The 14,326-nt window shown below is 37.4% G+C and overlaps 1 protein-coding gene across 1 annotated transcript in view; it reads right to left on the bottom strand.

Moving 5' to 3' along the window:
* LOC107718732 (T-lymphoma invasion and metastasis-inducing protein 1-like) overlaps positions 1–10,630 on the bottom strand; it is a 51,146-nt gene extending 40,516 nt beyond the window's left edge. The window contains exon 1 of the mRNA XM_016525939.1: positions 10,446–10,630. The gene's annotated coding sequence lies outside the window, so the exon portion shown is untranslated. The remainder of the gene's footprint in view (positions 1–10,445) is intronic.
* Positions 10,631–14,326: the final 3,696 nt, after the last annotated feature.

Below are 14,326 nucleotides of genomic sequence, written 5' to 3' on the forward strand. Positions count from 1 at the left end.
GATAATATATTTATATTTATCTACATTTTTCTGTTTAATTAAAATGTTTATTACCACTTAATATAATATAATATAATATAATATAATATAATATAATATAATATAATATAATATAATAATGTTTAGTATATTATCTTACATTACAAAAATAATACATCTAAACCAAATTAAAGAGCAGTGAATATGTACACTGATTAAACAATAAAATGCATTGATACTGTGGCACTTCCAAATGGCTGACCCGTGTCTACCAGGGGTCATTTCCCAAACGTATCCCCCCTCTGCTCCTCAGTCTTTCCTGTCTCCTCTGTCCTATCCATAACAGTGGCACAAAGCCCCCAAAAATCAAGGATTTTTCTAATTTTAAACACCTCATATTCATCTCATATTCAACATCCTTATAAAGTCCAAAACCTTCAATAGCTCAATCATTCATGCCAAACTACAAAAACTTTAAATGTTTCTCCAGTGACAGATAAAAGGAAGTCCTATTGTATACCCTTCAGCATGGCAGCATCGGTAACCATTTCCATAGGACTAGTTCTGAAGATCTTCAAAGGACAGGAGATACAAACTGTTCATTAATCCAAATGAAGTGACAGGACTCCCCCCTCATGTCCCCGGGCTCTTGACCGTGTTTGTGCTCCGCAGAGCTCAATGAACACGTAATGTGAGGCTGATGCTTCAAACGCAGACCACCGGTGCATCTGACCCCCCATCTACCTCAGACAGTCTGCCTTGGTTTCTAGTGTGGCATTATCATCATTTATGTTATTATTTGATTGCTTCTTTTATAAGAACACAAGAACAAATACGACCAAAAATAAAAATGTGATTCATTTTTCACATGTAACATCCTGCAGTGAGTATTGTGCTAGTGCTAAAAATAATATAACTTATCTCTTTTGTTCAATAACGCACCATGACCTGGAATGCTATGTTATCTAAGCCTTTCAGACGTGTTAATGATAGAGTGATGATGAAAGAATAAAGAGGAGAGACTGATAATATACCAGAGTGACATCCCTCTGGGTGACATCCCATGCTGATCAGTTTGACATCAAATAATGGTAGTTTAAAATAAACTAAAATTAAAATTAATTGCAATCCAATCAGGTGTCTAAAAATTTCACACTGTTTGACATCAAAGTTTGTATGAAAAAATCAGTCAGGGATTGGTTTATGTGAATGCCGTGCCTACTGTAATCTACAAATGGAAACCTCAGGTTGACATCAAATAATAGTAGCTCTGTGCCTGATTTTGTCTCAAAATCCTTGGGGGGACCTTTCAAATCTCTCTTTCAGAAGGCTGCTGACCTGCGGAAGAAGTTGGATCAGGACAAGCCCTATGGAGAACCTACCGTGTCTCAAATAAACCCTCCTCTAAGTGCAGCAGCCATACTGTATGCTCCTCAAAGGTTTTCTCATCTTCATCACAGAGCTTAGCATATCTCGTCTGCTGCTCTCATTCAACCCATTTAAACCTCTCTGAGGGGGAGACGAAGTCTGCTGTTCCATAATTACGTCAGTAAAATAAGCTAGCCATGCCTGACTGCGAAGGGGAGCCCATATAGGCTCTCAGCCTCAGGGGACCCAAAAACACTTTCTCTCAATGTCTGAAGTCACGTTCATCTCTCTGATCTGTGATTTTGTTGATAGTGCCTTAGTAAAAAAGTAATGTGCAAAGCTTTCAAGCAAAAGTGCTGAGATATTCATAAGAACCATTTTATTTTATTTTGTTTTTATTTTATTTTATTCAATTTTCATCTATTATATTCTTACGTTCACAATTCTGATGTATACTTGTGCTGATAGTGCAGTTTCTGAATAATTACATGGTTGTCTTCTGTAGAGCTTGGTCATCGCTGAAACTGAATTTGTTGCATAACTGATCAATTTTACAGCATTAACACTGTGATTTTCCTGTTTATTAATGTGAAGCTGCTTTGCAACAATCTAAATTGAATAAAGTGCTATATAAATAAATGTGACGTTATTTACTAAATTCTGATTGGATGAGCCACGTTCAAAAGCACTGTAATACACCTGACTATATTAATGTGAGTTGCTATGTTGCTTGGCAACAGTAAAAAGTATTAATGGAACATCTGTGTTTTTTAATCATTTTGCTGGTGCTGACATTTAATACAAAGCAGTAAGTTACCATGTGTTACAGTGATTTTACCTCCACTTCACATCACTGCTTACCCACAGTGAAATCACTGTAACGCATGGCCTCTCATGGCATATTGCTTTATTTTTTCAGGTGTGTGTGAGATTCATCATTATGGCCACACTCATGTCTATATTCTGATGTTCCACACCCGCACACAGTTCATTGCCATCATCCTAATTCATCTAGATGCACCAGTCATTATCAGGTTTGAGGCAGTGAAGTTGGGGGAAATGGAGTGTAAATGGGGCTAATTTGTGTCCTCTGTCTGGGGAAAATGGAGTGATGACAGGAAGAGAAAAGGAGGAGGAGGACTGCAGATGGGTCCTCTCACTGATCAGAGGGGAGAAATGTTTGGCTGAAGGGCTCACGATTTACACACTTCCAATGACATGCTTGAACAAAGAGTGCCAGTCTGGAGGAAAGAGACAGAGGGAGAAATCGAGAGGGCAAGAGACAAAAGGATGAATGCAGATGAGCATGTCTGGATGCTGCAGTGTTCTTTCTCTCAATCAAAGCTAAAATAACAAAATAGAAAGAGACAACTTTTAAAACTCACGTTGAGGTTATCCTGGGAAAAGCTGTGCCAGTCTATCAGTATTTCCTACAATAGTGAATTTCTCATAATTCATTATATGGGAAAGAGGGAGCGAAAATAGTGGATTTGGGCACAGCTGCAGACACTTATGTGTGATGTTACATACACATCATGACTGATTAACATACTGATTAACGAGAAAAAAAACTACTTTAGATCTAATCGTTGAGACTGATGCACATTTCTCAAATGAAAGAAGAGAAAATACTGGTTCATTGCAACATGATAAAAAAAAGGTTAAATAAAATCAAATATTTTATAAAATTAATAATTATAAAATTATAAAATAAAAGGTCAAATTAATAATAAAGTTTGCAACATAATAAAGCATCATTTTGAACAAAAATTAAAAAGAAAATTTTTTTTTGGTCAAAACAGAATCTGATTTTAGTTGTTTGTCTGAATAAATACTTTGATGCTTTATTGATGCTTTGATGCTTATTATTCAAACCTGCGTTTACCGTATGAGCACCACAGTGCAACATACTTAGACATTCTCTGACTGCAAGGCCACCAAAGTCATTTCTCAGAGTGGAAGGTGTTGTAAAGATCACAGTTTTCTTAATGTCCAGTCTGTAGCACCATGGCAAGCTCAGACTGAACAAATTCTCAGCGCACACATATCTTGTGTCAAGTGTTGTGTGAGAGAATGACCACTAATGCTGGCAGTTCACACATCAAGAACGAGCACACGCATTCATAGCTTTGGGATTCCCGCTGCTGACAGTGAATGAGAGGTAGGATAAGACTTTGGCTCAAAGCCAACAGCTCTTCTCATCTGGCAGGAAGCCCCAATGGAAAGGAAAATAGGGGTGGAGGCGGCACTGAAAACCACACCGGTGCACTACAGCCCTTCCTCAGCACACCTGAGACCAACGGACAGAAACTTCCACATGATGAGAACAACCTACAAGCCCTGACAGGTCTGGAGAGAGGAAATGAGTGTGTTCATAAGGCCTCAAGCCATCTTTTAGGACCTTAAGAGACTTCATTTGGGAAAGAGGGGTAATTTTGAGTGTCAGGGTTCCGTCATTCCCTCATTCTTCCACTCTCTTATTCTCTAGCTTCATTTTTTTTTGCACCTGATATCTGCATCAACAAGCAGAACCTCACAAACAAAGTGCTCCTTCAAGAAATGAAGGGAGAGGAAAAAAATGGCAGGGAATTGAAAGACTTGAGCTTTTGCTTTGGGCAATGAATGGACAGGAATGTCACACGCATACAGAAGGGAGATAGACAAACTACAAAAGCAAAGACAGAAAGAAAGCTCTTTAGAAGAATAGCTTTCAGACTATTCAATAATTTCTTTCTTTTTTCATTTATGTATCTCTCTAATTTTAAAGTCAAATTAAAAGTCAGAGGCTAACCAGTACTGCTGGATAAAGTCAAGGGAGATCTGATGAACAAAACAAAATAAAAGCACAAAATATTAGTTCATTGCATAAGGTTAATTTTGCAATGAAAGACAGACAAAATAAAACTTAAATAAAATATAAAATAAAAGAATAAATAAAAAGTTATTCTTTATATATTATATTGGATATTCTTATATTGTAGCATTGCAATATATAGAAAATAAGGGTTTGCTACTTTGTTCCATTCTCTTAATCTGTCTTTACAAAAAGTGGAACTAACTTTACAGGAACTGTCAATGCCCTCCATGAATGTACACTGGTTTTTAGTTATAGGTGAAGTAAAGCTAGCTTTATCTCAGTGCTGGATGATTTCTATATGGTTGGAAGGCAATGAATCTTATCTCTTCATCATGGTATTTTGTGCGTATCTCAGCAGGTTTGTGGTCTGCAGATCTTCAAAGATTAAAATGATCTGAAATGTGTCAGATCAAGGCCTTTGTCGTGACAGGTAAATTTAAATGGTTAAACGGTTACGGATTTTCCTCAATAAATAGTTGACTCAAAGATGTTTGATCTAGCTGTTAACAGTCCATTCACAACTTCCTGAGCCCACTCTCTCACACAGAGATCCCCTTACTAGAGTTTAAACACACATGCACATGCTTCCTATATCCACACTTGCACCGCCACTTTATTTTTCTTTTGGCTTTGCAGGAATCACTTCCTTACGGAAAGGGACTTCAAGAACTGAGTGTCTCTTTTCTTTGAGACTCTCAGACTAACAAAAATTTAGCTGAGTGTAAAGGTTCACGTGGTTAATTCCCAACAACTCCCCTCTCTCTTTTCTATTCTCCCAATCTCTCTTTCTTCAACATTATTCTTGTCAATTGTCTCACTAAAGTCGTTAAGTGAATGAGTAAGTAATCTGTGGTTTGCCTGCAGCTGCATGGCCCATCTCAGCAGGTTTGTGGTCTGCAGATCTTCAAAGATTAAAATGATCTGTCAGATCAAGGCCTTTGTTGTGACAGGTAAATTTAAATGGTTAAACGGTTACGGATTTTCCTCAATAAATAGTTGACTCAAAGATGTTTGATCTAGCTGTTAACAGTCCATTCACAACTTCCTGAGCCCACTCTCTCACACAGAGATCCCCTTACTAGAGTTTAAACACACATGCACATGCTTCCTATATCCACACTTGCACCGCCACTTTATTTTTCTTTTGGCTTTGCAGGAATCACTTCCTTACGGAAAGGGACTTCTGTTCTGAAACAGTACGTTTGCGCGTGTGTCTTCCTGCCTTTGGGTTAGAAATGTCATTTTTCTGGTTTTACAGGATTTAGACAAGAAGAGATGCCTCTTGCATCCATTATGAAAAAGCATGACATATACAAACGTCAGCAAGACCCATTCACACACACCCTTACTGTAGGCATGTTCCTATTAACAAATTACTTGGGGAAAAAAACACTACTTTCAGTAATGTCACATTACTCTCCTGCCTTTAATGAAAGCTAAAGGTGAAAGGTCAGATATTGTGAGCTTAGAGGAAAGATGGTAACACCATAAATGTTTTGCTATATCTTATCTCTTCATCATGGTATTTTGTGCGTGTATGTGCGCTAGTGAGACTCAGCCTTTTACCACAGAGACACAATAGAGCTATTTCTGAGGCACACACTTGCCATCGGCCAAACCACTACAGATCAATACCCCGTTATCACATCAGTGCCAGACACTATTTAGGCTCAATTCCGAGTGAGACTTACTGCTGACCAACCTGTCCTTTGAAAACCACCTCCATCTCACACATAAATACCGCCAGTACACGGCCAAAACCACTCACACTCACATACCCAACCATATACACTGTAGTTCTCACTTTCTCCCCCTCAGCAGGCTGTCATGTCCCACAGAAGGTGTCTCATCAAAGTGCGTCAGCAATGAACACACTTTACCAGACTGCTAATGAGAAGGCTGCTCATTCTGCCAAAATCCTGCAATTTGTATTTGTACAGAAGTTTGTATTGATAGGACCATATCTAAGCATTTCATATACAACAGAAGTACAACTGTATGTTACATTTAAAATCACAAAGTTCCCTTCCCAGTCCACACAAACCATTTGTGGAAACTAATTCACAAAAATTTGTCATTTAGATATTGCTATAGTACTAATGCCCTATCTATGAGAACATTAACATACTGTATGACTGCTGACATTTACATATGAACGGCCATGCAGTATAGAGTTGAGATGGCATAAACTAAAACAAAGTCACCCAACTTTTCATGTTTTTAGTAGAGATTGTAAGGCAGAATTATCAATTGATGTGGCAATGGATAGAGCTAAGCATTGTTTGCATAACAATATTGTACAATGTTTTGTTTCTAAACAACAGATCCTCTCAAAGGAGCATATATAAAGAAAACAAAAAAGGCCCCAAAACAGAGCCTTGAGATACCCCACAGGTGATAATGAGTCACAACCTACTATTTCTATGTTGAACAGCACTTTGGCAAACATTTGTTGTTTTTAAATGTGCTAAAGTAATAATTGTGACTTGACTTTTGGTTCAACAACCTTTACTACCATTACAAGTGAACCTCATGGAGGAAAACAAATTCAATTCTACAGCAGAATATGTAGAATTAGTTCTAGTTCTAGTGTAGTTGAATAGAAATTACGGAAAGGGACTTCTGTTCTGAAACAGTACATTTGCGCGTGTGTCTTCCTGCCTTTGGGTTAGAAATGTCATTTTTCTGGTTTTACAGGATTTAGACAAGAAGAGATGCCTCTTGCATCCATTATGAAAAAGCATGACATATACAAACGTCAGCAAGACCCATTCACACACACCCTTACTGTAGGCATGTTCCTATTAACAAATTACTTGGGGAAAAAAACACTACGTTCAGTAATGTCACATTACTCTCCTGCCTTTAATGGAAGCTAAAGGTGAAAGGTCAGATATTGTGAGCTTAGAGGAAAGATGGTAACACCATAAATGTTTTGCTATTCTTCTGGGACATTTTTTAGAAATTGCAAACCTACACGGATAGCAAAAGCTGCCCACACACACACACACACACAGAATTTGTGTAACAAAGCCACAAATGTATGTCCAAAACAGAGCCTTGAGATACCCCACAGGTGATAATGAGTCACAACCTACTATTTCTATGTTGAACAGCACTTTGGCAAACATTTGTTGTTTTTAAATGTGCTAAAGTAATAATTGTGACTTGACTTTTGGTTCAACAACCTTTACTACCATTACAAGTGAACCTCATGGAGGAAAACAAATTCAATTCTACAGCAGAATATGTAGAATTAGTTCTAGTTCTAGTGTAGTTGAATAGAAATATTAAAGCCAGTATTCAGAGGATTACGTCTGTGATATTTTTAAAGTCACATTGCCTGGAGAACTTGCACCATCAAGCTTACAAAAAGAAAACGTGCGTCTCACTACGAAGAGTGTAATCTTTCTCGAACGGGACCGCGGTGCCCCAGGCAGCAAGTTTGTGTGATTTTTTATTATTGTAATCCTCTGACCCTGCTGTATGTAAAGGCGGTGGAGCTTCACAGCCTGTGCATTTGTGCTGTATGGAACTGGAATCACAGAAAAAGCTTTTGCTGAAAGCAAGAGGCTGCTTTTATCCACACAACCTCTCCTCTGACGCCACTTTATTATTCTTTGGGTTTTGCAGGAATCACTTCCTTACGGAAAGGGACTTCTGTTCTGAAACAGTACATTTGCGCGTGTGTCTTCCTGCCTTTGGGTTAGAAATGTCATTTTTCTGGTTTTACAGGATTTAGACAAGAAGAGATGCCTCTTGCATCCATTATGAAAAAGCATGACATATACAAACGTCAGCAAGACCCATTCTACAGAAACCAAAAACAGCTCTGATCTCCATGTTCACTTGTTCATCCATTGTCTGTACAACAACGTAGCCTTAATGTCTATTTCTATCTTGCTGAAAGTTTAATTGTTTGTTGTTTTACACATTTGATTCATTTAATGCATCCTTGCTGAATAAAAGTATTAATTTCTTCCAAATAATAATAAAAAAAAAAATAAATAGCACTCACCCCAAACTTTTAAATGGTGGTGCGTATCTCTCTCCCTCCTTTTTTTTTTGTTCAGACCCTTTAAATGAACACAAAGCCTTGCCTTTCTCTCATTATCTCTTCATCTCTTTCATTAGCTTCATTAATGTATAGTTTTAACATGCTGTGGCAGTGCTGTGACCCATTTAAGCCGTATTTCCTACCCCCCACAGACATATAGCTTCTCTACCCCCCATGTTTCACCCTGATGCCCTCTGCTCCAGTGGGGCAGAAGAAGGAAGAAATGCCCTGAGGGTCGCAGACAGGGTGCGAACTACGGGGGAGCTAGGGGGAGCTCGGCTCCCCTTAATAAGACATGGGCTCCCCTGAAAACAGGATTTGTGAAATTTTGGGGGGTCTCAAAAAATATTGACAATGTGTTATTTTGACGTGCAATTTCAGTTTTGTGTAATGTGATCATCGTGGATTATTATGTGTAAAATTGCAAAAATATCATTCATTCATGCATGAAGGCGATTTAAACCTCCCCCTTTATAAAAAAAAAAAACAAGTGGGCTCCCCCAAAGTCCACGGTATAGTTCGAACACTGGTCGCAGAGAAGCCATTCTGTTACTTAGTTCCACTTAACACACTTACAGAGCAAAGCAAAACAACAAGATTGCCTTCCTAAGCCTTCATATACAGAGACAAACACATTTTTGAACACACATGTCCCATTTCAATTGAATAACCAGCAGCTACTGCAAGGTCTGCAATTCCCAAAGAATTTCCCATATTTTACATGTTAATGTACTTTTTAAATTTCTTATGCCCAGTATTTGAGGAACAATCTTGTCTGCTGCTTATTGACCTAAACCACAAAAGCTACTGGCCTCTAAAATCAATCTGTCTGTGTGACAGCAGCCCATTTTAAAGGAAGGAGTATGTTTATTGAGTCTAATCGATAGATTAAACAGCATATGATGGGAACAAGACAGACGCATGTGATAAATTCCAGATATGAGCTCTTAAAGGAGACAGGTAGTCTCTGTCCAGTCTGATTCTGAGAGGGTCAGTGATATGGTGGTATAGGAAGAGTGTGGTTCATTGTTTGCTGTGTTTGCTCCTAGACTGAAGTATGCAGGAGTCTTTGTTTGGCCCGTCTGAGTTCCTCCACAGTGCACTCTACGGCAATTCATTCATAAAGCCACTAGACTGCTGGGAGACCTCAGACAACCAAGGAATCTGGCACCCTGTGTGCCATCTCTGTCTGACTGCGAACAGCTGAGAACCGCATCAATGACCCCATGCATGAGCCCAGACAGACCGGTATAAATATTAGTGGTCCACTGCATCTAGGTCTTTCTTTCAGGTCTGATTGTCTTTTTACCTTGCTTAAACACATTTTAGGTGTCTATATACAGTAGTCATCTTTTATCTTATTTATATTTCACTTTGCTGTCTGTTTTCTTTTGTATCTTTCCTCAGAATCTCAGCTCAGCTGCTTTTTCAGTCATCTAATCACAATGAATCACATTCCACAGAACTGTAGACCACACACACACACACACACCTACACAAAAACACACACTGAACTATCCTGGAGTGGCTCTGGTGGTTTACAGTAAAACTTTTAAATGAGGCACATTATTCATGAGGTAACACAGCAGAACTTAACAAGGCTGCAAAACATTTCAGACAGACTCTTACAGACAAAACTCTGGGTATGTTGACAGATCTGTACATACAATACTTTCAGAACTAAAGCATGCTGTCATTCGAGTTTTCTACTTACAAAAAATGTTAATACTGAAGATAATTTGTGACAGAACAGCAAAAATAGAGAGCAAACCTGAAAGATTTACTCCGTCCAGTGAGAAAATTCACACGCACACACAAAGGGAGCATGTGAGAGAGAATATACACTGATGGATCCTCCTCCTTGGCTTCCAAACATTTCTGTCTGGATGAGGGTTTTTTACAACCACAGAACCATTTGTTTTTGAGATCTCTCAAATCAAACCCCACATACACACACGGCATATTGATTGTCCAACAAAGGCACACAAGACACTTTCAAAGACTCTATGGCAAGTAAACCTTATTAACCAAGCAGTGTGGCATTTATCACTGTCAGCCGTCCACTCGAGCACAATCCCAGGGGACCCAGAGAAAGTCCAACAGACAGACATAAATGTCCAATTGCAATGACATCTCTGAAAGAGAGTAAAATAGCATGGAAATACAGTTGATAGTGTGGCATACCTCAGAGGTAAATCCTAGGTCCGTTGTTGTTCCTCAATAAAGTATCCAAACATTAGTGGTTTGAATGTCTTCTTGCTTATTTCATGCATGTAATGTCTCCTCCAATTACTGGCTGTAATCCAGCACGTCTCTGTGTCTCTTGTCTATCAGAACTCCACAGCACACTCACTCCAACCATGTGAGGATGAGTCTGTCCGCTGAGAGTGCAGAAAGGGGTGTGTGTGCTCTCTCGCTCTCATTTGCACAACCCTCCCCGTTCCTCCATTTGCTTCTCCTCCCCCTCTCCTTCTCACCTCCCCCTTGCTCTCCCCCCTCTTTCTCTCTCTCTCGTTTTACCTCCACTGGATCAACAGTATCTGCCAGAACGCAGCCTGGGTCTTTGCCCCTAAGCTTTGAGACATCCCGTTTCCTTTTAAATTGCTTGCCTGTGAGCCCCTAAGATAACATACTTGTGTACACAAGACTCACACAAGCACATACATACATAATACCACAACATAATACACGCATATCATACATTTTAATTATTTTACTATGAAGTATAAAAAAACGTTCAACTATTTTATTTGAATGTAATTACTATAACATTATTATTATTCGTTTTTCACTTTATATTAGTAAAAATACATTAAAATGTATTATATAGCCTACATTCATTAAGTTGTGGTAAAATAAAATAAAATATACATTTATTATGCTGTGGCATTATTGGAGTAAAATAATATAAAATAAAAAAGTAAATAAGTAGAATAAATTTTTTTTATACAATTTACACACATTATGTTGTGGTATTATGTGAAAATAAAATAATAAATAAAATAAAATAATTAATTACAACATATACTAAAATATAAGGTTAAGGTTAAAACAAACTACACTTTAAAAGTTTTAATAAAAAATTAAATGCAAAAGTTTTTTTTATGTGTGTGTAATGATGCTTGGGGAAAATGTATGTAAAAAAAAAAAAAGAAAGAAAAAAAAAGATGCCAATAAAGTATTCCCATGTCACATAATACATATTTTTTTATACAATTTACACACATTATGTTGTGGTATTATGTGAAAATAAAATAATAAAATAAAATAAAATAATTAATTACAACATATACTAAAATATAAGGTTAAGGTTAAAACAAACTACACTTTAAAAGTTTTAATAAAAAATTAAATGCAAAAGTTTTTTTTATGTGTGTGTAATGATGCTTGGGGAAAATGTATGTAAAAAAAAAAAAAGAAAGAAAAAAAAAGATGCCAATAAAGTATTCCCATGTCACATAATACATCACATAAGATTTTGTAAAGACAAGCATTTCAATGTTGAACTGAACAATCAACACTAAGATACACAATCTACTGAACATCTCCCTCAAAGCCTAATTTTAATTTGGGCAAAATTAAAGGTGTCTAGCCTGTCCAAATTCCATAACACACATTACAGATCAGGCCTATAGAGAGAAACTTCCTTGGTTTTCTGTGTATTTGTGGCTGAAAACAGAGATGTTGTGCAATGTTGTGGATCATATCCACCTCAAGCTAGTATATCAGTGGGAGAGGGGGGCGTGGGAAACTCTGCACTGATCCTAGTTGTGGAGATCAGGGATTTAACCCACGGCAAGCTGCTGGGAAACACCGCTGCACAAAGAACCAGTATTATTATTTCAGATACCCCACTGTAAACGCTGGTCAATGATTAACTTGTGCTTACAAACCTACTGAATAAATCATAGGTGTATGTATGCATGAGCATTCCTTGAGTGTTTCCTCTACAGGCTGCCACAGAACCAACCCCTTCATGCTGTTGTGCCAGAGTACAGAAAGAGTTCAAAGTTAGGACGCTATTGAAAAAGCGTATGAAACTTACAAACTAGTTTACTATATAGATTTACACATAAACAAACACTTCCACATAGACGAGCAAAAGCAGATATGACAAGTAAACAGTGACAAACACAGAGGCGTCAGTCTGGTTGTGATTCTGGTAAAAGTTTCTCTGGGTCAGGCTTAAGATGAGGGCGACTGTGTGGCCAGGATTCTCATGATTGGGAGGGACAGATTTAGAGCATTTCACACAGATCAGTGAGTATGACAAAACCTACGTCTGTAGTGATGTGCTGGATGAAGGGAAGGAGAAAGAGAGATTTTTTTTTTTAAATCAACTACATTTCTGGACTTGACATAGGCTTTACACAGACTCATAATCCCTTGGCAAGATCTATTCTCTACTCTATTTTAGGAAAGAAAGAAAGAAAGAAAGAAAGAAAGACCACATAATAGTTTGCTCAAAAATATTCATAGAAAATATACATTTCTGTGTTGCTCATATGAGCGGCCATATCTGATTAGTGAACAGACCATTCTTTTGAATTTGATCTTTTCATTTGAATTTTGAATCAGTTCACAAAACTGGTCTGTGAAATGTACTGATCTGATTCTTGAATCACGACTTTATGATCAGAAGTGAATAATGACAGTTGATCTCAGTTTGTTCCTTACATAAAGCTTTTATATGGCTTCCGAAGACTTTAACTGTACTTTAATGGTGCTTTTGAATTCTTTTTAAAGCACGAACCCTCCAGTCCCCATTTATTGAAAATGCATGAAAAAGATCTGTATATGATAATGGGCATTACAATGTTCACGTTTTAAGAGATTTCAAAGGAACATGCATCATTACAAGACACCTGATTCTCCTGAAATGCATCTTATAATTGTTTCTGTACTTCAGCGACAATGAGAGCCAAACATGCCTGTGCAAGGAAAAGGGCGTGGAGAATTAGATGATGTCTCGTACTGCTTTCATCACCAACTAAACTTCCCCTCAGAACAAAGCCGACACACCTTCACTCCTCTGGGTGTTGACGACATTCACACAACAAACAGGCTCGAAGGAATCACAATGACGTTTGTATCTGACACACAAGAAGTGAATAGAATTTAAGTTCGGTGATGATTTACCCACAAGCACAAGTTCTTCCCTAAGCACAAGTAAATTCTGCTAATCTATTGGCTGAATATCACTCACTGCTGACTGCCACACTAAGGTGATTCGATTAAAGAATCCATGAACGTGTTTAGACAGGCAATAATCCATTCAGCAGTCCGAACTGTCCTCTGTAGTCTTCTATTGTCTGATTTTGTAGCTGAGCCAAACCAGACTGAAGTGCACAGGACTTAAATATAATAAAAATCATAAAAGACATTAAAAAAGAAATGCAATGTATAATAAATGTTAAATATTATGTATTTGTGCGTGTATAGACAGGTAGATAGATCGACAGATTATAAATAGATATTAATATAAAGATATAGATTTAAATAAAAAAGTTTTTTTAATTATGCATCATAATGCTTTTTTAAGTGTTTCTTATTATTATATCATTATATTATATTATTATAATTATCATATTCATTTTTGTTTTATATTATATTAGTATTAACAATATTAATATTTCATTTTATCTTCTTTAATTGTAACTTTTTATGTACTTCTATCATTTAAATTTGGTCACCAGATATGGTCTCTGATTTATGGACCCACTGTATATGCTGCTGCAAGACATGTAAAAACATTTGTGTGTCCATATCTAGAACTTATTCTACATCTAATTCCTCTTTCACCTAGCCTAGGCCTATCTTTTCAGTAAGCCACACACCTGCTGACATTTTCGGCTCTCTTATCTCTAACTGACTCTGCAGTGTGAAAGTGAGGTCACACTTAAATATAGGACATACATACCTTATCAAGCACCTTAGCATGAGACAGCTCCTTCATAATCCATACACATACACAAATACGTGCTGAAACAGCACACAAAGGCTGCCAGTGAGCATTATTATCAAAGACTACACAGTTTCTGGCTAAGTGTCTCAACTAAACTGCC

This window comes from Sinocyclocheilus rhinocerous, unplaced genomic scaffold (genome assembly GCF_001515625.1).
Source record: "Sinocyclocheilus rhinocerous isolate Xijiao unplaced genomic scaffold, SAMN03320098_v1.1 scaffold1655, whole genome shotgun sequence".
NCBI lineage: Eukaryota > Metazoa > Chordata > Actinopteri > Cypriniformes > Cyprinidae > Sinocyclocheilus > Sinocyclocheilus rhinocerous.